Source organism: Pelodiscus sinensis, chromosome 17 (genome assembly GCF_049634645.1).
Source record: "Pelodiscus sinensis isolate JC-2024 chromosome 17, ASM4963464v1, whole genome shotgun sequence".
Lineage (NCBI taxonomy): Eukaryota > Metazoa > Chordata > Testudines > Trionychidae > Pelodiscus > Pelodiscus sinensis.
The window spans coordinates 14387008-14411222 of record NC_134727.1 but is presented as its reverse complement, the minus strand read 5'-3'; the positions used below and the strand labels follow the sequence as shown (position 1 = coordinate 14411222).

Here is a 24215-nt window from a genome sequence, read left to right as displayed (position 1 = left end):
TGCTGCTCATGCAGCACAGCCCTCCCACCCTCCCCTGTACACCATGCACCGCCGCTTCTGGTGGCTGGACACCAGCTCCGACTGGTGGAACACTGGAATGACCAGCACTGGCTCCAGAACTTCCACATGTAGAAGGACACTTCCTGGAGCTGTGTTCCTTGCTCACCCCTGCCATCAGGTGCCAGGACACCCACATGCGACTTGTCAGCCTCCTCCAGAAGCGGGTCGTTATCATACTGCAGAAGCTCATCATGACGGATAGCTACTGCTCCATCAGGAAGCAGTTTGGCATGGGGAGACTGACTATCAGGGCTGTGGTCATGCAGGTACAGAGCTCTTACTATGTTATTGGGAGGGAGATGAACTGCTAGAATGGAGTTCCATAGCAGAGATGGGGTTGGTGGTGGTGGAAGCTCCCTCCCTGGGAGATTTTTCAGTTCCACCTTCACAAAGGCCTGCCGGGGGATGGGGCAAGATCGGGGTTGGTCCTGGTGTAAGTGGGAAGTGGAGGGGGCTGGTCTCAGGGAGTTCCCATGGCTCTGGCAACCCTGTGATTCCCTGTTTCCTCCTTCTACAGGTGGTGAGGGCCATTAACACCATCCTGCTGCACTGGTTCATCCTTCTGGGCGGTGTGGACCCCATCATCATTGTCTTTGCCACCATGGACTTCCCCAACTGTGGGGAGGAAGGGTCATTCACAGCACCCACATCCCCATCTGTTCCCCAACAACCAGTCATCTGACTATATTAACTGCAAAGGGTACTTTTCCAGATTGTGGAGCCCTTCCTTCAGGGTACTGCCCTGCACCCACCCTCTGGGATCCTCCCCCTCAGGAAACCCCAAAACTCTTATGCCCAACTTGCCTCAGCAACTCACTGTCAGTCATCCTCTAGCCCCTGCCCCCTGGACAAACTGCAGTCTGCAATGGACCCTCATCATTGCCAAGGGGGTGCATCTCTTGTATTCTGCTGCCCTGGCTGCTTCCCTGTAGCCCTAGTAGCCTGAGGCATTGAGAGCAAGGCCCCAGTATGCGAGTTTGCCTGGCCAAAGCCCTGGCAGTCAGGTCCCTTCTGCTCCACAGCTGGAGCAAGAATATCTCTCATTCCTCCAGAAGCCCTCATTTATATAGCCCCCAGCTGGGCCCTAATTGGCTGATATGTGCCACAACTGTGAGCTCCATCTCAGTCCTCTCATAGGGCTGATTTTAACCCTTGTTAGGGCAGTGTGGGATCATACCCTCCACAGCATTTGACAAATGTGGCAGATTCTTTCTACCAAACAGTACAGTTTTATACATTTTCTGGTTTTGACAGTTAAATGTTACATTAAAGATTTTCCAGCTACTACTGTGGGTCATGTCAATGAGTGTTGTCAGGCACTTCAAAAGATCCCTGTCAAATTATCATCAGTTTAAGAAAAATACTTACTTTGCTGTTACATTTCTGAAGACAGCCAATAAAAATGTCAGTTTCAATAAATCTCAGGGGTGGGTAAGAGTCTGTATTGGGGATATGGCTATTATCTGGTTTTTTTTTACCATAATTCAAAGATGACAGAGAAGAAGCAGAGTAATGGTTGGTATTGCTTTGGCTAAGAATCTCTTATAGCAGTTGTTCAACTTCGTTCTGCAGGGGTTTCCATCTTAACTCTTTTGAATTGCATTGGCTCACTAAAAATTATGTTTATTCCAAATAATCAAAATCCTTACTTTTTTCCATTTAAGGGCAGCTCTCAAAACAGTATTGATAATTTTAGTTGATGTTTTGAAAAGAGTAGCATCCAACAAATTAGTGCTTAAATGGGTATTGTTCTTCTTTCTATGCTTTCATTAACTAGAAAGAAGTTACTGTCTCAAAAAAAATTCCTTTTGTATTTTACTGTAGCACCCCGAAACACTGTAGTAATACTCCTGGCCTGTGTCTACATTGGCAAGATTTTGCGCAAAAGCGGGTGCTTTTGTGCAAAATCTTGCCACCTGTCTGCACTGGCCACGAGTACTTGCACAAGAACACTGATGTTCTAATGTATAAAATCAGTGCTTCTTGCACAAATACTCTGACACTCCTGCTCAGGGATAAGCCCTCTTGAGCAATTGTTCTTGCGCAACAGGCCAGTGTAGACAGGCAATATTAATTTCTTGCGCAAGAAAGCCTGATGGCTAAAATGGTCATCAGAGCTTTCTTTTGCAAGAGAGCATCTACAAAGGCACGGATGCTTTTGCGCAAAAGCACATCTCTTGCACAAAAGCACATGCCAATGTAGATGCTCTCTTGCGCAAATACTTTAACGCAAAAACTCTTGCGTTAAAAGTATTTGTGCAAAATCTTACCAATGTAGACGTAGCCCTGGGGATAACAGTACTTCCCTACATCACCTTGACCTACTCATGAAGAGTTATGTAAGATCTAGATCAGGGCAATAATTTTTTATGGGGGGGGCACTCCAAGAATTTGGAAAGTGGTAAAGGGCCATACTCTTCCATGATATTAATCGAGGGCTGTGTCTACACTGGCATGACTTTCTGGAACTGCTTAAAATGGAATACTATTCCGTTTTCAGTTTTTCCGGAAAAGGAGCACCTACATTGGCAGGCTGCTTTTCCGGAAAAGCCCTTTTTCTGGAAAAGCGTCTGTGGCCAATGTAGACGCGCTTTTCCGGAAAAGAGCCCTGATCGCCATTTTAGCGATCGGGGCTTTTTCCGGAAAAGACTACTGGGCTGTCTACACTGGCCCTATTCCGGAACAGTGTTCCGGAATAAGGACTCATGCCCGAGTGGGAGCAGAATACTTTTTCCGGAATAGCGGCTGATTTTGTACAGTAGAGCATCGTTTTCCGGAAATTCAAGGGCCAGTGTAGACAGCTCGCAGCTTATTCCAGAAAAGCGGCTGATTTTCCGGAATAAGTGGCCCAGTGTAGACACAGCCATGGGATGGAGATTAGGTGCAGAAGGGAGCTTGGGGTAAGGGAGGAAGTTTAGATGAAGGAGGTGGTTGTGAGCTGCGGCACTGGACTGGAGTGCAGGGGGTTGGACTGTGACCTAGGGCAGGGAATTGGGGTACATAAGGGGTGCAGAGGATTGAAGTGCAGGGGTTTGGGTTCTAAGCTAGGGCAGGAGGGGACTGTGATCTGGAGCAGGGGATTGGGGTGCCAGATCTGGGAAGGGATATGGGTGCAGGAGGGGGCAGAGGATTTGGGTATGTGGGCTAGAGGGCAGGAGTTGGGGGCAGAGGGTTGGGAGAGGTAGGGTCTGAGGTGCCAGAGGCAGTCTCTGGCCAGGAGACTTACCAGCCAGCAGCCCAGCACTTTCCTGAAGCAATCTCTGTGCTTGCCCCTTCCCCACATAGGCTGCAGCCATGTGTTCTGTGAATAACTACCAACCCCAGAGGGGAGGGGGTGTGGTGCTTCTTGGCTGCCATTGCCCAGTTTCTGGCCAAAAAATGGCCAATGGGATTGTGTTGGGGGCGGGAGCAGCTTCTAAAGCCTTCCCCCTCCCCTCTGGGTTCACAGATTTTAAAATGAAACTGCCCAGAAGCTGTGTTTCTGAGTGGCATGCAGGTGGGGCAAGGCAAGTGAGGAGCCTGTCTGGGGCTCCCCACACAGCATCTGTGAGCCTGATCTGGTGGCTTGGTGGGCCGAATCAGTCCCGCAAGCTGTATTTTGCCCAGGCCTGATCTAGATCCCTTGTTGTTATCAGTCCTGCATCATTTCTCTAAAGTCCTGCAGTGGTATGTGCTTGTTTGGTTGGTTTTTCTGATGGGATGTTGAAATAGAGAGGTCTCCTTAATCCTTTCTATGGATTAATTATTATCCTGTCTCCAGTGGCTACAAATAGCTGTGCCTCCTCTCTGATTTATTGCTTCATTTGTGTTTTTTGGTGGCCACTTCCATTCTTCCTTGACGATGGAGTAGTGATGCTAATCACAGACAGCCACTTGCACTTCATACACAGTACGTAAGTCCCTTCTGTCCTCACACAAGAAAGAAAACATGACCTATTCATGTCAGGTCAGCTGAGAGTAAGATAAAAGAGAAGCATCCCTTCCTCTTCTGCACTTTCTGGTTTGTACTTCCCCAGGCTTCTTAGATTTATTTTATAAAGCCACAGGCTACTGAACCACAACTAGACCCAGATTGCAATCCCAACAACTGAGTGTTTTGCCAAATTAGTTTGCAAATTAAATTGCTAATTACATTTCTGATTAATTTGACCAATGGAAAATTTTTCTGTAAACAGCTTGTGCTACAGAATGCACAAGCCTTATGAATATAATTTCTTAGAGTGCAGAAGAAACCAGGAGTTTGAAGACACAGATATTTTTATAATTTATGAGAATAAACAGGCTGTACTCTTCACAGTTGCCTTGGTAACAAGGATCAGCTGTTTACCTGGTTCATTCTATTATGAGTGGAAGAACACACACTAATTTCTCTGGGTCTAGTTCAGTTGTAAGGCATCTTTTAAGGAGGTATGAGCTAAAAGCAGCTTAAAGCTGCATGAGCACGGAGAGAAAAGGAATCAAGAAGCAGAGAGATTACATGAGCAGATGGTGTATACATGAGCAGACGCTGTATACATGCAATTTATAGAACTTTGCCCACTGTTTTGTTACTTAAAATAGACAGTTCTGTCATAAGCTTTACTATTGCTGCCCATCACCAATGGTGAGTGACCTGAGTGTCTGATTGGATTCCCAGCTTCTTCTGGCTACCCATGTGATAAGTAGCAATGTTGTTTTTCCATCTGCACTAGTCAAGACTGTAAATATTTATTTTGGGTACAGACCCCATAACAGGGTTTTCATTGCCTCCAGATTAGATTACTATATGGGGCTGTATCTGAAGAACATTCAGAAATTTGAGCTGGTATGGCTATATGTATCTGCTTTCTTCAAGCCCAGGCTTGAAGGGCTAAGGAAACAGCTTGGGCCTCATTAGCCAGAGGGCTAGATAAAGCAGCCAGAGAGGAAGGGAGAGGAGTGGGGAGCAGGGTGAGGCTATGTGTACACTAGTGGGTTCTTGCGCAAGACACGTCCACACTGCCATGTGCTTTTGTGCAAGAACATCCATGGCAGTGTGGATGCTCGCTTGCGCAAAAAAGCTCTGATGGCCATTTTAGCCATAGGGCTTTCTTGTGCAAGAAACCGCTGCTGCGCATTCTCACTGCCCTCTTGTGCAGGAGCTCTTGAACAAGAGGGCTTACACTTGTTAGAAAAGAGCGTAGCTCTTATGCAAGAATCTCTCTCTTCCCATGTTTTACTGTAAAACTTATTGTGCAAGAGCAGGCAGGCAGTGAGGACGCTCTGTGGAAGAACGGCAGTTCTTGCACAAGAACCTGCCAGTGTAGACATAGCGGCTGTGTCTACACTGGGCCACTTATTCTGGAAAATCAGCTGCTTTTCCAGAATAAGCTGCGAGCTGTCTACACTGGCCCTTGAATTTCCGGAAAAGCAACGATGCTCTACTGTACAAAATCAGCCACTATTCCGGAAGAACTATTCTGCTCCCGCTCAGGCATAAGTCCTTATTCCGGAACACTGTTTCGGAAAAGGGCCAGTGTAGACAGCCCAGTAGTCTTTTCCGGAAAAAAGCCCCGATCGCGAAAATGACGGAAAAAGGGCTTTTCCGGAAAAGCAGCCTGCCAGTGTAGATGCTCTTTTTCCGGAAATACTTATAACGAAAACTATTCTGTTTTAAGCATTTCCAGAAATTAATGCCAGTGTAGACACAGCCAGCCTGAGTGTGCTGCCCCAGGCAGAAGGAGAGGCTGGCTAAGTTTGCTGTGAAGAAAAGCTCTGTAAATAGAAGGTAGTGGGAAACTGGCACTGACAATAAAAGGCATGGGTGACTGCACCAGAAATGGGTCCTGGTTGATTTGTGACCCAAGAAGGCCACAGGAGGTATGAGGAGCGGGATCCAGAGCCAGCAAATATGGTTGGCAGCCCAGAGATGGAGGAGACTTTGCAGTTGCTCCTCAAGCAACAAGAGCAAGTGCAGCAGGCCCTGCAAAGTTTCAGTAGTCCCACCAGGCAGAGAGACAGGCCTTGCTAACCCAGCAGGCAGACAAGCAGCAAAGCCTGCAGGACTTTATTAAGGAGCAGAGCAAGGTGTAACAACAAATGCAGCCAGCTTCTCCTTCTGCCTGGGGAAGCACACTCAGCCACACCTTGGCTCCTCTCCCGTCCCCTCTGGCTGCCTTATGTAGCCCTCTGGGTTCCATTAGCCCTTCAGGCCTGGGCTTGCTCAGCTGGCTTCCATTTGGCTTTTTCAGCCAGGCTGTAGTGGCAGAGCTCTGGCTTAGCCAGCAGTTTGTCACAGTATGTAAATAAACTCTGCACTCAAATCAAGATTAAAAGTCTCAGAGGGGTAGCTGTGTTAGTCTATAACTGAAAAAAACTTTAAAAACAATGAATGGTCCCACAGCACCTTAGAGAAAATAGTAGAAAAAGAGAGGATGAGGAGGGAAAGAGCCCCCCTTCTCCCTCCCTCCCCATCCCCTCTTTTTCTACTATTTATTTCTACCTCTGGACCCCTTGCTCCATTCATCTGAAGAAGTGGGTTGTGTCCACAAAAGCTCACGATACCATCTATATATCTTGTTAGTCTTTCAGGTGCTGCAGGACTATTCATTGTTTTTAAGGTCCAGATTAAGGTTATGAGGGGCCTAAAGCTAATATGAGGGAAGGTCCTAAGTATGAATTACATATTGCAAAAAAAAATTATGAAGTCATCATAGTTACATAAAATCAACACATTTATTCTAACTCAGTTATTCAAACAGTTTTGTTTTCCTAGCTTTAGCTGTTGCAGAGTCATGAATTATGTAATCATAATTCAAAGAGCTGACGATTTCATTCTCAGTGCCCAAGAGGGGCAAAGCACTGACATGTTCTTGAGTCATGGTGGATTAAAGGACATTTTTGACCCTTGTTAGAAGATAGAAGGAATGTTCTCTACTACAGTTAGTAATGCAGTTTCAGTATTTGGAAAACATTCTGTCACATTGGATTCAGTTTTAACTTGATGTATCCAAATAGATAAACTTCCATCATCTTTTCTCTATAACTGAGAGTGACGTGAATTCAACAAATTGAAGAAATTGTTTAGTAAAACCTTCTGTGTACTTCTGACATGGATGCTGAGAGCATCTTCTTTGCCAGCAGTGGAATTAATTCATTACAAAGAGTCTTTGGTAGTTATGATGTATGGTCTTTTTCACAATTTGCTTTTCACTAATGTGCTGAGCTAAGAAATGGTCAATCTTCACAATTAGCTCTAGAACGCCAAGGTGCGATTGCCATTATGTTTTGATTCAACAGTCTCATCTGAGCCATCAACTGGCAGACCACGCTTGGCAAGAAAAACTGCAGTTTCCACTATGCATCTAAGTATATTCTTCCAATAAGTATGAGCTTCCAAAAACTGGTTTTAAATTTGGGTATCAATTCTGCCTCTAATTTTCTTTCAGGCAATATAGCTTCTCACTGACAGTGTATGTTCCTCAGTCATTGCATGATTGGTAATATATGCTGCGTTCTTCCAATCACTGAAGCCTTCTCTGAACATTCCTCATTTTTTGGTATCAGCAATAAATACAGTACACTTTCTTCCCCTTCTCCTTCTCTCCTATTTATTTTGGATCTGCACATCCTAAACTCAGTACTCTGGTCATCTTAAGAAATGGGTTGTGCCCATGAAAGCTCATGATACCATCTACATCAGTGGTCCCCAACGCGGTGCCCGCAGGCGCCATGACACCTGCCGGGGCATTTGTGCGTGCCCGCCAACAACCTGGGCCGGCCCCGGCGCACGGCGCACAGGAGGTGCTGGTCTCAGGCACGTGACATGCACCGGCGCCGGGTGCGCAGCGCTCAGGCGGCCCCAGCCCCGGGGCACATACGGGCGCTCGGCGCTCAAGCGGCGCCGGTGCCTGCCCCAGGCACGCGGCTCGGGTGGTGGCACCGGTCCCGGGCCCACGGCACAAGGCGCTCGGATGGCCCCAGCCCCGGCCCTAAGTCACATGCTGGGTGCAAGGGCATCCCCATCCCCTGGCATGCCCCAGGACGTGCGGCCCCGCCCCCTGGCGCCTGGCGCATGAGTGGCCCCACCCCCGGGCACCCGGGAGCCTCTAAAGGTTGGGGACCACTGATCTACATGTTTTGTTATTCTATAAAGTGCTATCAGACCATTTGTCATTTTTGTTTACATACTGTGTGGCCCGGTGGTCGGGGGCATGGATGGGGATGTGGGTTCCATCTATAGCCTTCCCCCCCCCCCCGCCCCACACACACACAGTTGGAGAAGCCCAGGGCAGCAAATCCGACCATGAGGGGTCCAGGCCTCCCAGACAGATGATCCTGCACAGCAAGACAGTGTTAATGGCCCTCACTACCTGCAGAAGGAGACAAACAAAGATGCAAAACAGAGAATCAAAGGGGGTGCATGAGCCCTTGGGAGGTCCCTGACCCCCTCCAGCCACTCCCACAAACACACCAGCAGCCACCCTTCCCCCTCAGCAGAGCAGTGTGAGGGCAGGACTGCAGAACCCCCCAGGGGACAGGGCTTCCCCTCCTCCCACCCACAGGTCACTCCCTGCACCTCCAACCCCCTTTTTCCCTAGGGTCTCCCTTTCCAGTACTCCCCCCCCCCCCCACTTCAGAGACTGCAGCCCGAGAGTGCCTTACCTGCATGAGGAGGGCCCCAATGGTCAACTTTCCCATGCTGAACTGATTGCTCATGGACCGGTAACTGTCTAGCATTGCGACCTTCCAGATAGCGATGGCAACCCACTTCTCCAGGGGGATGGTGGGTCACATCTGGATGTCCCATCATTGGAGGGCAGGGGCAAGTCAGGCACACAGCTCCATGAATGTTTCCTTCCTCATGTGGAAGTTGTGGAGCCACTGCTGGACATCCCAATGCTCCATCACCAGCCAGTTCCACCAGTTTGGACTGATATCCAACCTCCAGAAGCGTCTCTCCATCGTGGGGTGCAGTTGCAAGGGCATTCCCCCTGCACACAGGCAGAGGTTCTCAAAGATGAGCTCGGAGCCAAGCTCATGCAGGACCATGAAGGCAGCCTGTAAAAACTGCTGCAGAAACTGCAGCATGGCAGTGTGGGATCATCACATGCCCTGGGGCAGTTCTGGCTTCATAGCAGGGTGTGCTGTGGTGTCCTGAAGCAGGGTAACCACAGCATACAGTGGGAATGCTTTGCTGTCCCTCTGAGAGGTAGGCAAACAAGAAGAAGAAGCTGAGAAATGGCTGTCCAGATGCGTTCCTTTAAGCATGCATCTCAGATAGCCTTAAGCAACAGCACTCAGAAGCAACTGCTGACCTAATGCCCTTCTTGAACTGTTTCCGGGTGCTCTTAGATGCAAGTTAGCATCCAATCAGTGTGGACACTATCTTTCAAAATAGCACATCACTATTTCGTTGTGCTTTTTGTGTGGACGCTCTATTTTGAAGTAAGCTTTTCTGGAAGCTCTCTTCCAAAAAAGCTTATTCTAAAAGAACCTTGCAGTGTAGACTTACCCTCAGAAATAAATACATTCTGGGTATGTCTACACTACTCGAACTAGGGTGGTTAATGTATGCAACCGGAGTTGCAAATGAAGCCCGGGATTTGAATTTCCCGGGCTCCATTTGCATGTTGCCGGGCGCCGCCATTTTTAAATTTCCGCTAGTTTGGAGTCCGTGTCCCGCGGCTACACACGGCACGAACTAGGTAGTTCGGACTAGGCTTCCTATTCCGAACTACCTGTACTTCTCATTCCACTAGGGGGTCCACTAGATTTGTAATGTAATCTAAAGCCTTCTAGTTTTTGAATGACTAGGACAAAACACAGCTATTCCCTCCCTATTGGTTTCTCTGCCTCCCTGAACAAAAAGACTTAATCAAAAATCAGCATCTCAAAAGAACCATCAAGCCTGGCTGGTGTTTGTTTACTAGGCCAATGTACAGTTTGAAGAATCAAGCAGACAGGCTTGCTCCAGAGTCCACAGGGAGCTGTGGAGGGGAGGGGGAACCCTGGAGGAGAGCTGCATAAGAGGAGAGATGAATAGCAGTAAGCAGAGATGGCAGGTACCCTGCCCTTCCTCCCTACAGTGCTCCATCCAGCTGCAGCTCATTCAGTGCTTTTGACTCCTGGAACCTGAAGCCTCTTTCATCTGAAGAAGTGGGCCGTGCCCTTGGAAGCTCATGATACCATCTACATGTTTTGTTAGTCTCTAAGGTGCTGCAGGACTACTCGTTGTTTTTAAAGTTTTTCCAGTTACAGGCTAACATGGCCACCCCTCTGAAACTTCTGGAACCCTGTCACTCCCGCTCCCTAACCTGGCCCCAGACTTGCCAGACCAGGAGGGCCTAAACAATAAAAGGGCCTAAGGCTATTGCCTTATTAGCCTCATCTGTGCAATTCACAACCAACTTCAGTGTTTCCAGGTATCTGAAAAAACAGAGAGCCATTGTAAGGAATGTAGGCCAGGAGTAGTGAGTCAATAGGTGAACCTCAGACCAAATCCAGACCACCAGACCAGTGTTCCCTCTAAGGTGTGCACCTGTGCAGCCATACACGAAAACATACTAAGGCCTTCCACCTCCTTCATAGAGCCATGCAGCAGCACTTACCTTCCTGCTGGACCGGGAAATGAGTGGTATGGCTGCTCCCATGTCCTGAGCCACGTGGCAAGTGGGGATTGGGACAGGCCCGGAGCAGTGTTGTGGGGGGGAGGTGCTGCTCAGGCGGCTTCTCTCATGGCCAGGGCTGTGTTGGGGGGAGTGGAAGGAAAGAAGCTGAGGCCCATCAATGGGACTGAAGCAGTCATGAGCAAGCCATGCCCGGGAGCCATTCTTCTGTCCATTGCTGGTGCAGTGTTATTTCAGGCACGCTGAAATGCAGTCACCTCTAGGGTGGGCTGGACAGCTGTTTAACACCTGCAAAGGTTTCAGGCAGGGGCAGTGCGGGCTACCTTCCTGCAGAGCCCCCATCAGAACTACCATGACCTCCTGGCTTAGGAAAAGAATAAACAGGAGGATTGGAAATTAACCCACCCAGTCTTATGTCCCCTAGGAAGGGAATGAGCAATCTACATTAGGCCCCAGATGGAGTATCATGTCCAGATCTGGGCACCACATTTCAGGAAACATGGCGAAACTGGAGAAAGTCCAGAGAAGATCAACACAAATGATGAAAGGTCTAGAGAACATGAGATATGAGGCAAGGCTGAAGAAATTGGCCTTGTTTACTTTGGAAACAAGAAGACCAAAAAGGGACATGAGAGCAGCTTTCAAGTATCTAAGAGTATGTCTACACTACAAAGTTAATTCGAATTAACAGACGTTAGTTCGAATTAACTTTGATAGGCGCTACACATACAAACAGCTAGTTCAAACTTAATTCGAACTAGCGGAGCGCTTAATTCAAACTAGGTAAACCTCATTCTATGGGAGAGACCCAGCTCCACATATTGCTGGAGCAGGGCCCCCAGCTCTGTAACTTGCTAGCACTTCTGGGTTCAAATCGGCCGAATCGGCTTAAGGCCGGCCCTGGGTATGGGCAATAAAATGGTGGTGGTTTGCCAGGCTTATCCCCTAGTGGGCCATTGCCAATATATTTACCTGCGCCTCCACAGGTAAAGGTGATTGCAGGAAGTATCAGGGACCAGGACACCAGTTCCTGCAGCTCCCATTGGCCAGGAACAGCAATCTGAGGCCAACAGGAGCTGCAATTGCCCATACCTATGGAGGTGCAGGTAAATATGATGGATCTAGCCTGTGGATCAGCATTTGATTACCGTTGGTCTACCGAGTCTCAGTATCATCTTCTAATTTCTAGCCTATGTTGATGGTGTGTTCTAATGGTATATAATAAACGGTGGAACCGGAATAGAATCATAGTTTTCAGAATAGAATCATAGGGGGAAAAAACTCAAATGGTTTTTAATCAGCTCAACAAAGATGGTTTGTGTAAAACTATAGATGGTTTTAGACATGGCTGCCACTATTTTCTATTGGGGTACGTCTACATAGCCCGACTAAAGTCGGAGTAAACTATGCAACTTATGCTACGTCAATTGTGTAGCTTAAGTCAAAATAGCTTATTTCGGCTATTTTGGCTAAGAAGAACACTCTTCTTTCAACTTCCCTTCCTCCTCATGAAAGGAGGGTTACAGGAATCAGAGTAAGAAATCCTCCAGCTCAACATTATTTTCAAATAAAGGCTGTCGGTGTAGATGCACACTATGTTATTTCGGAATAACATCAGTTATTCTGAAATAATGCTGCTTGGAGATTATCAAAAGGGAGGGCACAAAATGAATCAACCTATAACAAGGTTATCTGTGTGCCTGTTTGTTCAAGAATTCCTCCTAAGCCTTAAGAACTAGGACCACCAAATTAGGTATGCAGCTTCCTCTCACCCCAATGTAAACAAAGGTCAGGGTTTGGTTGTGCCTAGAAAATGGGAGGTGCCGGGAATGGGACTGTTTTCGATAATATGGAAAGGGAGGGACAGAGAGAGGAGGAATGCGAAATGGAGGGGCATGGAGAAGGACACGATACAAAGAGTGGCCATTATGGATAGTGAGTGGCCAACAGGGCTCGGGCTCCACCATCTTGTCTGCCAACACACCAGTAAGGAACTCCCCAAACCCAAATCTGGAGACTGCCCCCCCATGGAGAGCTTTCAGACTGCAAGGGGAGATGCAGAGGAGGGGGCAGCCCCCAGAGCCTGTCCCTTCCCCACACTCTCTGAAGGCTGTGGGGAGGGGGGAGGGAGTGACTGCTGGAGGAGGAGCAGCTGAAGGGGGGGCCCCCCAGGAGCCTGACCCCTCCTCAGATAGCCTGCAGGCCACCAGCGAGGGTGCTGGAGGCCAGGGGCAGCCCTCGGAGCCTCGCCACCCCCAAACTGTGGGAGGGGGGCACTAGAGGGGGCAGCAGCCTCCAGAGAATTATCTCCCCACCCCCCACAGACAGACTGGAGGCTGCCAGGGCTGGAAGGGGTGGCAGCTTCTAGAGACTCACTTCCTCCCCGACAGCCTGAAAGCCATGGGGGGAAGGGTGGTGGCCCTGGAAGGGGTGGCAATCTCTGGAGCCTTGTCCCTCCAAGACAGTCTGTAGGCCATGGGGGACGGCTACTTTGTGGGGCCCGTGCCACAGCTGAAATCCCCAACCTAGCACTTTGGCTATGTCTAGACTGCAGGCTTCTTTCGAAAGAGCCTCTTTCGAAAGAGAGCGTCTAGACTGCACGGAGAAATTTCGAAAAAGCGGCTTGCTTTTTCGAAAGAGAGCACCCAGCGAGTCTGGATGCTCTCTTTCGAAGACGGCCTCTTTACATTGAAGAACGTCTTCTTTCGAAAGAGGAGCTTTCGAAAGAAGGCGTTCTTCCTCGTGAAATGAGGTTTACCGCCATCGAAAGAAAAGCCGCGTTCTTTCGAAATAATTTCGAAAGAACGCGGCTTGAGTCTGGACGCAGGGGAAGTTTTTTCGGGAAAAGGCTACTTTTCCCGAAAAAACCCCTGAGTGTGGACACGGCCTTTGAGTGTAGGTAATGGGGGCTTGCTGGGAAAATAAAAACTCTATCAGATCCCATATCTGCAGTTCTCAGAAACAAAACAAAAAAAACTTTTCCTGTTTCTCCTGAAATCCAATAGTATTGCCACCACCAAGTGTACCCCCTTTTTCCAGGAAAAAAATCACTCGGAATCTCTTCCCTGAGGGCAAACCCCCCAACCTCCTTTCCCCAAACAAACAAGAACACTCCAGCAGAGAACAATGAACCTGTGCTTTGTCTCCAGTAAGGTATCTGCAGCCAGGCACTTAAGTTTAAGAACACAAAAGATCAGCCAATACCAGTTAACTAAACAAAAAAAGGAAGCATTTTTATTATTAAAACAAGACTATTCTTGCAAGCATAGTAAAATGAATTGAAACAAAAATCAGGGATTCTCCCTGGAATTAATTATTGGTTACAAGAAAGAGAGAGAGAAAAATACAATTAAACATCTCAGACATAATTTCCAAGCACCACAATAAACCTACCTAAACTTTTTTTCCTACTCTCACATTCTGATGTACCCAGGGGATCTGTTTTGGGGGAGTTCATTTTTTCCCTCCATGCCTGGCGAAGATTCTGCCTCTCTCTAATAAAAAAGAATGCTTCTCCTAGTTTGAAATTTTTTAACTGCATTTCATTGGCACAATGCCCAAAGCCCCTCCCTTAGGCACAGAATAGTTTAAGATTAGCTTAACCCTTTCCTCACTCCAGGTAGTTAGGCTCTCCTTTGCAGCTCCCATTCATGACAGCCTGCTGGAAGGGGACTGTAGCCCCATCCTCATGGGAGGAGTCACTGCAGCAGCAGTGCCACCCCTGCCACCACAGGCAGTCCCAGTAAGCCACCCCACCTCCCAGCCCCATATCCTGCGCCCCATGCTCTGAGTCCTACACGTCCCATCTGCCTTGACTTCAGCACCTCTTCCCCCTGCCCTGAACCCAGAGCTCATGGGAAAGGCCATAATTTCCTTTGGGTCAGAGTATCTTTATAAATAGTCAACATGGGAGTGAGGCAAGGGTGAGGAGCTGGCTGTCACAAAGGCAACTCACAATGAACAACAATGGTCTCCATAATGTCAGATGCTGATGAAGGCAGAGCTCTCATTAAAGACGGAAGTTTTACCCACATGAAGATTCTAGGCCCAGAAGGTTATTTCTGGAACCAGAATTTCAGCATATTAAAAAACAATTAAGAAATCAGAAAAGTACAGTTTTAAACTGTGTTGAGGTATTTCATGGAAGAAGACTATGAATAAAACCCATATTCTGCATGTAAGGAAGTCACGTTTTCCATGACCTAGTGTTCACAATTAGAGGAGTGCAATATTAACACATCCACTGGAGAGGTCTCTTGCAATAATGGCTACTGCCCAAAACAAATTTGCTCCATACATTCCTTTTTATTCTCTTAGGACCTGCTGAAGCAGCTGCTCTGTCCCCAGGATTTGCATGGACTTCAATGGAAAGGCCAAGGGAACTCTTCTGACTCAGACCCCCAAAATCCCAAAGCTAGCCAGGGCTTCAGCTGGTGTGAAATCACAAAGTGCAACTGAAGTCAACACAGCTATGCTTATTTACGTGTGCTGAAAATCTGGCTCTAAATGTTCATTCTCAACATGACTTGATTTGCTTTTTTTTTCAAAAAAAGAGAAAACCTGCTTTTAAGTTAAAAGAATATATCAAGTATACATACAGAAAAGGACGTCAATGTATGGGGAGATTATTTTGATTCTTTGCACATATACTAGGGCAGAATTCCTAATATTTATTTGATTTTGATACTTCAAAGGTTTAGAGTATTTTTGTAATAATATATATTTTTAATATCCCCACTACCATTTAGTCATCCATTTAGTAAGGCTGCTACAGAAATCTTTTCTTGGACAATGCACAAAGGGTTTTGCCTGAAGACTGCATGCTGAATATTAAATATTTCTTTGCTCTGTAACTGCAGAATTGAGTCTTGCTTGTAAGACTTCTCCTCTGTGCCATCCCCAGCTGCAGTTCAGGGGACTGCATTGCTCTGTGGCAAAATCACTTACAAAGGGTGTACATTAGGGGGCAGTTTGGCTTCATATTTGTCGTTCTACTGCACAAGTAAACTCCCTACATTTCTAATACAACCATTCATCTTGGAATTTTATTCTAAGCATGACATATTAAAAAGGCTGCATTTAGTTTCTCTTCAAATCAGACATCAATAATACTACAAACCACTGATTTTTTTAAAAAAAGTGTATAGGAATGGAGGGGGAAGCAGAGTTTTAAACTGCTCCTTTCAGTTCAGAATAGAGGCACAAATCTGCTTTGTTAGACAGTGTGATTGTGTGCAGGAGGAGAAAAAAATAGATTCGAGCAACACCTGATGTTCAGTTGATAAAATCTCGGTTACTCCGATGGATGCGGGCTCCCCTGAAATATCTGCCACAAGGGGAGTTCTATTATTTGCTATGGCAATAAAACTCCTCAATTAGTTCCAGTTGCATAGCAGAATGAGTCATGTACATGTAATTGGGCACTATTTCTGATTATCAAAAGGATTATTAAATGACAACATCCGCTTATTCTCTACCTCCCTTCTCTGATTATCCAAAGGTTTACATCCACTTAGTCATTGATACAAGAGTTGCCAACTGCTGAAAATAATTTTTATGAACAATATAGAAAAAAATCACAAACAAACAACTTTTTTTACAGACACATTCTTACATAATATAAAGACAGCTTAAAAGGACAAAAGTGAACGTTATTCAGAGTTTTTATTCAGACATCACAACCACAATGTTATATTAGTTTAATCTACTTACTAGCCACATCAGCATACAAATTCTCCAGTTTGTGATCATACATTGCACCAGTCACAGTCAACCATTGCCTTAGTAATTTTTCCAGGTCCATTTTTGACAGAAATAATCACTCCAGCATAGGAGCGGTCAGTTTATTTCTTATATTTAAGTGACTGCCTTGCTGTAACTTACTGGCAGGGAACCTGTGGGAAAACTGCTATACCTAGACTGCTGTATTCTGCCCCCCCCTCCCACCCTCTGCCCTCAAGCTGCAGGAAACCCAGCAGGGATGTGTGCTGCATGCATACCCACCAAAAGCTGAGCTTGTGTTGACTCTAGTGACACTGAAGAAGAGTTCAAAGCTGGAGGCAGAGAACAGCAGCCTCCACTAGCCAGAAGCAGGTCGGAGTGAGCCCCCACCAGGAGAATTCCCCTCTCCACTCCAGACCTGGGAATTATAGACCCCCCTGGAGCAGGCCGATGGTGCACAGTCCACTCTAAGGGCCAAGAGGCAGGAACTCCTCAGCTCCACTGCAAATATCAGTGTTTGTACAGATATCTACATGTTTTTATGGATTTTATGGACAGATCCAATGTTAGCTATTTTTACAGATTGTGAATGTATTGATTGTTGACAACCCTAATACTTACCTGTCTGCCACTGTGATGTTTCCTAGGGACACCCAGGGTTGTGAGGCCCGTACAACTCATGAGCTAAGTGCTGCACTAGGAAACTGCAAATCCTTTAGATTAGGAAACTTGCAGTGAGTGAGAAAATTTAGCCTGAAGTGCACATGTAATGCTGATACCCTTGGTAAATCATCAGCATCAGGGATTGACTTTAGGAGCTCTGGTTCTTAACATATGACCCTCCATTGCCTTAGCTAAAAGACACAGTTCCTGTTAGCCACAATTGCGCAAGGCCCATTATTTTCTAGACGGTCTACTCACCCACAGAGGGCAACAGAGTCTCCCACTCTGGCTTGGGTTACTACTGATGTACCTGCTTGTGTGTGTAAGAGACTCAGTGCATGGAGAAGTCACAACAAGAATCAAGGGCCTAATCCTGCATCCCTTACTTATAATGAAGCGGTAGGAGAGCTATTTGAGGGGTAAATTATTCAAACGCAAGCAAGAGATGCAATGTTGGGCCTTAAATAGTTCCAGACATTCTGGGGCCCAGGACCAATCCAAATGATCAGCACCTCCAAGACCAACATATTACAGAAAATGTGAGTTTCTAGGCATTTAAAGCTTTTGAGTTATATCTACTCATTGCTTAGAAATTTGTTTTCAAAATAAAATTCCCCTAGCATAAAGTCACACTAATGAAATTTCTAGTACATTGGTTTATATTAGTCAAGGTATCTGGGGTGTAAAAACTCAGATTATAATGGAAGGCATGTTTCTGTCTTCAGCCCTGCATAATAATTCATACTACTGCAATTCAGATAAACAGTACAGACCTGCAATCTTTATGTAACCCAGACACCCAATTAATCCAAAGAATTTTAGGTGCACAAGGACTTCAGATTATGCCTATTGTATGGAAACGTATAGGAAATGTAAGCTCTGGAGAGCATCCCAAAGTGTACAAGCTCTAAAACTTGATTGAAGATAGCAGACAGTATTTTATTTTAACAGATGCCATTCAAGAACCTTGCACATAGATTAGTACATTTCTAACAAGCTTTAAAGCCTTATGTGAAAATATAGCAAAGGCCAGACTGCCAAAAAGAGACAGCTTTAGACTGTCTGAAAATATAAGTGGCCTTGAATTTATGTACTTCAAATACTAACATTCCCTAGTGTTCTTTAGGAACACTTTCAAGAATAATAAAATAAATGTGTATTCTAATTCAAAACTGAATAGAATTAACATTCTTCACTGGGTAACAACTTTTGATTACTACAATTTAAACCAAAACCAGTACTGGGTTTCATGAACACAGATTAGCGCCATGCTGAAATGAGCCCATGACTCAAATTATTTTCTAGCTGAGGTATTCTAAGCGTAAAACTTGGAGCAGGCAGAAAAATGGTGGTTTTGAGCAACTTTTATTCTCTCCAATCCATGAGCTGACTAAAACCTAGTCTAGTCTATAGCATTACAAGAGCTTGGTGGCTTGTCAGAGCAGCTCCATTGGCTCTACACCACTTCGGGATTCCCCTTGTAAGAAAAGAATCCTTATGAAGCCAATTCATTGAGATTTCCAGCAGCTTTGGTCTACTGGACCAACAGAACAGCTTTAACAGAACAAAGATCTGGCCCAAAGAGCTGTACCACAAGAGGGCAGAATTATTACTGAAGTATTGGAAATTATATACCTGTTTTCAATTATTAAAATGGTAAATGACAATTGATTATCCAAACAATTAATTTAGAATTAATGAATATTAAAAATGTGCCATGTGCGATTGGCAACAAATCTATGCTTTGTTGCATGGATTGCAACTGGTATTTAATTGTATCTCATTCAGTTTAACTGTCTTTTAAATCCTAATTAAAATCCATATTCAAGATGCAATTTAAATTGAAACCGAAATCTCTTATTGCAAGTCCATTTTAGAAATAAAATCATCTGTAGTTACTATTGATTTATTTCTTCTCCAGTCTGACTACAGTAATATGCACACAAACGCTGCTTGCCTACCAACCATAATTAACCCATAGCAGCCAAAGCCAGACAAGAAGCCTAATCCGAACTAGCTAGTCCGTGCCGCGTGTAGCCACGCGGCACGGGGTCCGAACTCGCCGGCATTTAAAAATGGCGCCAGCCGGCTTTATGCAAATGAAGCCCGGGAAATTCAAATCCCGGGCTTCATTTGCAACTCCGTATGACTACATTACCCCCCCTAGTTCGAACTAGGGGGGTAGTGTAGACATACCCTCATAGTTCAAGTAGATTTTTCTCTTTGGAACACTTCATTTTAATTTTGTTATAGCTCCATATTCACCTGTCTTCATTAAAGATCATTTAATGCACTGTGGCTCAGCTATACTTCAGTTTGGAATCCTTTCAAGTCTTTTCATTGTTTGTTCCACAGCCTATGTTGTTCCAAATTTAGTTTAATCAGCAACTAACTAGTTCACTCTCCCTGTCAGTCATGTATATAGATTAGATACTGTTGATGCCCAAGGACAACTCTCTTTGGGATCCTATTTAGTACTACTTTCCAATTTTGAGGAGCTTTTCTGACAATCAGCTACTTGTTCCCATTTTATAGACAGTCTTTATCCTATGCATCCATTCTGACATCCTTCCCTGCCTAGCTGCAGTTTTCAGCTGATGCAAGAGCCTGTGAAGTGGAACTTTAGCAAAAACCTTCTTCAAAATCCATAAATTCAGCCACATGCATTGCAGTATGAAAACGAGAACTCTGTCCTTAAGGGAAAGTGAAAGAGTTTGAATGGATACGAGTTTTTCTTTCTTCAGCCATACTGGCCATTTCTTACTATGTGTACAGAAAAAGTCTGTTTCAGTGGCTATGTCTACACTGCAGAGAAAAGTCGGAAAAAGAAACGCAAACCGCAATTTGCGTATCCTTTTCCGCTGTTCTTCCAAAAGAGGCTTTTCTGACATTTGGCCCATCTACACAGGGCCAAATGTTGGGAAGAAACCCTCTTTTGGAACATCCCTTCTTCCTCATAGAACGAGGTTTACAGGGATGTTGAAATAAAACGCATCTGCTTTTCCAAAAAATTTTTTCAGAAAAGCAGACATGTTCCTTGGATGTGGCAGAGCTTTCCCAGAATACCTCTGGTATCCCCAGAAAAGCTCTCAGTGTAGACATAGCCAGTGTATCTTATCCTGTAACACTGGAGTAGATTCTGTTCCAAGTTACACCAGTACAAAGCCATATTAACTTGACGACTTCAGAGGTTTTTGTCTTTCTCTTTCATCCTCTCTTTCAGGGAAACATGTTTAATCTTTGCTTCTGGTATTACAATTCCTAACTTTTAGTACAATCACAAACTAAAAAATATCAAAGTGCCTCTCCCCTCTCATGCATTATTCTAACTGTGTTTTTGCATTTCAAGAGTACAATTCACCTCTCTTCTAGGCATTTTGCATTGGAGAGAATGCAAAGGTAGACACTGAAATCTATTCATGTTCTTCAAGGGCAACTAAGGCAGAATATACCTGAGATCTGCATTGCACATGAGTTCAATCTGGAGAAGAGATTTTTGCCTTAAAGGCCAGTCCTTTAATCCATGATCATGCTCCTACTATCACCAATGTAAGCAAAGAGCTGTTAGATGTTTATAAGTCTGCATTCAGTCAAATTTCATACATATTTAAAGACTCAGCAAGGACTTACTTCTGATTTGTAACCATAGCATCTGCCACCTCTTGTTCAGCTGCACATCGCTCTCATACAAACTCAGTATGCATCTGATCAGAGCCTAAGCGTGCCTGCAAATATACTAACGACTGTTCTGAAAAATGTAAAGGATTTAGCTCAGTCCTCATTCTGGGCAGCTTATCAACAGGGCTGCAAACAAATATTGATAGTTTTTTGCAAGAATCTCATAGAGACACTAGTAATTAGAGAGGCGTTAATCTTTAACACACGAAGGTCATAAATGTTAATAAATTGGTTCTCAACATTTTCCTTAAGCTTTGTCTACACTAACAAGTTTCACCTTTTAGCTGTGTCTAAACTACATCCCTTTTCTCGAAAAAGGGATGTAAATTAGACACTCTGAAATTGCAAATGAAGCTGGGATTTAAATTTCCCGTGCTTCATTTGCATAATGGTAGCCACGGTTTTGTTCGAAACGGGGCTTTTCCAAAGAAAAATGGATGTTTAGCTGGGGATCAATCGAAAATAAAACCTTTTTTTGAAAGATCATGCTCCTTCAGGCCCTCATGTATCACCACGGCCAGTTCACCAACATCATCACTGGGTGGTCAGAGAAATCACACTATACCTGCATCTTCTGTAATTCCAGCCTCTACCACAAGATGCACGCTGACATTTTTTCCCCAAATACACCATTAGAGTCAGGGACATGGACATGCCCATGTGCATTGAGGGGATGCAGCTTATGAAGCCCTGAACTGGACACCTAGACTACAGCAAGAAACGTTTCAACGGCAGGATCAACAGGGCCTTCATTGTTGTGGAGGACTCATTCAGCCACCTCAAAGGAAGGTTCTGCTATCTCCTCACCCAGTTGGACCTTGACAAGTGGAACGTCCGCCAAGTGGTGGTGGTCTGCTGTGTCCTCCACAATATTTGTGAAAAGGAGGAGATATTCCTGCCAGGATGGGGGCCAGAGGCTGAGTATGGCTCACCAGGGCGTTTGAGCAGCTGCTCACAACTGCTAGAGGGAGCTGTGCACATCTGAGAGGTCCTGAGAGAGAGTTTCAGACAAGGACATCTGAGAGACCCACCTCCTCTCCTGCTGATAAAATAAACAAGACTTTTTGTTTTGGAACAGTAAACTCTCTGTAATTTTAATTGGGGTAAACATAACTGGGGAGTTACTGGGGAAAGAACCTGGGAGCGGGGAGGAAGAGAGGAGATGCTCGGGGATGGGGATCAAACTGGTGCCTGGAGCAGTCTCACCACCTTTGCAGCCACAGGGTATAGGAGGAAAAGCTGGTGGGGCAGGGGCAGGGACAGGAGCAGGAGCAGGCCTTCTGGGACAATTCCTTCCAGGTGGAGCAGCACAGCTCCCAGTCTGCATGATGCTCTTCCAGGTCCACATCCAATGTCTAGTCCTGTCAGTCCAGAGACTGCAGTAGGGAATGGAGACAGATTATGTGTTCCTGCTCAAGGTCCTCATGGGGTCAGTGGCACCTGTGGGTCTCATGGGATTCAGAGGCTGATGCAGGAGATGTGTCTCACATCCCCCTTGCAACTGGTCCAGCTATGAAGAACAGGATGAAGGGCAGTCATTTCAGGAGACACAGTGCATGAAGCTTAAGTCCTCATCTCTAAGCTGACATCGATAGTTCTTGGGTCAGACAATGGCAATGTGCTTCAAACAAGGCCATCTGAGGCCTAGATGGCAGGCACTTTCCTTCCAGGGCACAGACATCCCAGTGGGGAGCCTCGCTTCCCCTACGCCCCATGGAGAAGCAGGAATAGCAAGGAGCCTGAAGGGCAGACAGGGCAGCTTGCAGTGTTCCCTGTAAGATGTGTGCCTGCATGGATGTGCACCAAGAATTGCAGTCCCTTTCACCTCCTCAGCAGAGCCAGGCAGCCATGGCCATAGCTGCTCCAGGGGCCAGGGCCAGGTGGCGGATATCTGCCCTAGCCCGGGAGCAGTGGGGCAGTTGTCAGAGCTGGAACCTGGGCCACGGTACTAAAAATAGCACTGTGGACCCAGCTCCAGTCCTGGCACATGGGGCACATGGAGACCTGCACCTAGGGAGTGGGCTACTGGTGGTGTGTGCTGCTTCCTGCACTGCGAGATGCAGGGTGTGCCCTGGCAGCCGCAGCCTGTGTGCAGATGTTTAACTCCCATTAGAATAGAACACTGTGCCTTCCCCTCACCCAGAGTTCTCCACGCCTGCGGCCCCCACGTGGCAACAGCAGCTCTTGGTGGCCAGTACTTGGTACAGACTTCTTCCCTGGGGGTCTCCACAGTGCAGGATGCTTGGCTTTGTGCCCCAAGAAGGACTGGCTGCTCTGTGCTGGGAGCCGGGACTGGTCCCTACCTGTGCTCAGGGAGAAGGGCACTTTGCCAGAGGTATTTCCTTTCCTTACTTCAGGCTAGCGCATACTTTGTTATTTATGTCTTGCTGAGGGGCTCACTGAATACTGGCTGCCAACCCTAGGATATCTGCGGGAGTAATGTTTGGCAGGTTGGAAGATAGGTCTTGTTCCTGCCTCTGTACACTTTAGTAATGAATTTTTTGGCTAGGGAATTCAGGGCAGACATAGGGAGGAGAGGGACAGGCACCAGAAGGCAGAGGAGAGTGGCAGAGCAGGTGGGTAGAGGGAGGTATTAGGAGAGGGGATGGGGAGGGGATGGGAAGGGGTAGAGCTAGAGGAGGGGGTGAGCACAGGGGGGAAAGGAAGGGTGGGTGCAGGGGTCAGAGAAGATGAGGAGGGGGGCAGGAGCCAGGAGGGCTGAAGGGAGTAAGAAGGGCAGAAACCAGGACAGCAGAGAAAAGTGAGGGGTTGGGGGCAGCAGGCACCAGGGGAGCAGATGAGGAGAGGAGAGGGTGGAAGACATGGCAGCAGAGGGGAAAAGAAAGAGGTTTATAAGATATTTGAACAAGTGCACATGACTTCAGTATTGGTCCACAAGACAAAACTCACTCCACTCATGGATGGAAAACCTTAGAGCAGGGATGGCCAACCTGTGGCTCACAAGCTGCCTGCGGCTCTTCAAAGAAAAAATTGCTGCTCCTGCACCCTGCCCTTCTTATTCCCTTCAGTCCTCCTGGCTCGCGGCTCTTAAAGGGGCAGCGTATTTCTGTTTGAAGGAGACAGAGCTGGAGTTGCAGCGTCTAGTACAGACTTAAAAATGGCCACCTTCAATATGGCTGCCTTAAAAGAGCAACGCATGCTCTGCACGGCAGGGTTGGTTTTTTTTTTTTTTTTGCTCTTCAACTTTTTTCCCTCAGCTCTTTATGCTGTATCCACCACTATTTTGGCTCTTCCTCTGTAATGGGTTGGCCAGCCCTGCCTTAGAGGGAACACTGTCAGGTTGGCTGCCCTCCCTGCCATACACACACCAGGTCCAGCAGCGGCGGCATTGCACAGGGAGAGGATTTGTTTCCCTGCTCTCTGGAGAAGAGGTGGGGAGGATGTTAGGGGAGATGTATATGAGTGGCAGATGCCACTTACCAGGGAGGGTGTCCTGGGATCTTCTCCCGGCAAGCTCCCCTGGTGGGGGCTCAGTGTCCTCCACGT

General features: G+C 46.4%; 1 long non-coding RNA gene across 1 annotated transcript in view; it reads left to right on the top strand.

Moving 5' to 3' along the window:
- The window catches only part of LOC142818706 (uncharacterized), a 67370-nt gene extending 66037 nt beyond the window's left edge, over positions 1–1333 (top strand). Inside the window, exon 6 of the long non-coding RNA XR_012896306.1 lies at positions 578–1333. This is a non-coding gene — a long non-coding RNA (uncharacterized LOC142818706). The remainder of the gene's footprint in view (positions 1–577) is intronic.
- Positions 1334–24215: the final 22882 nt, after the last annotated feature.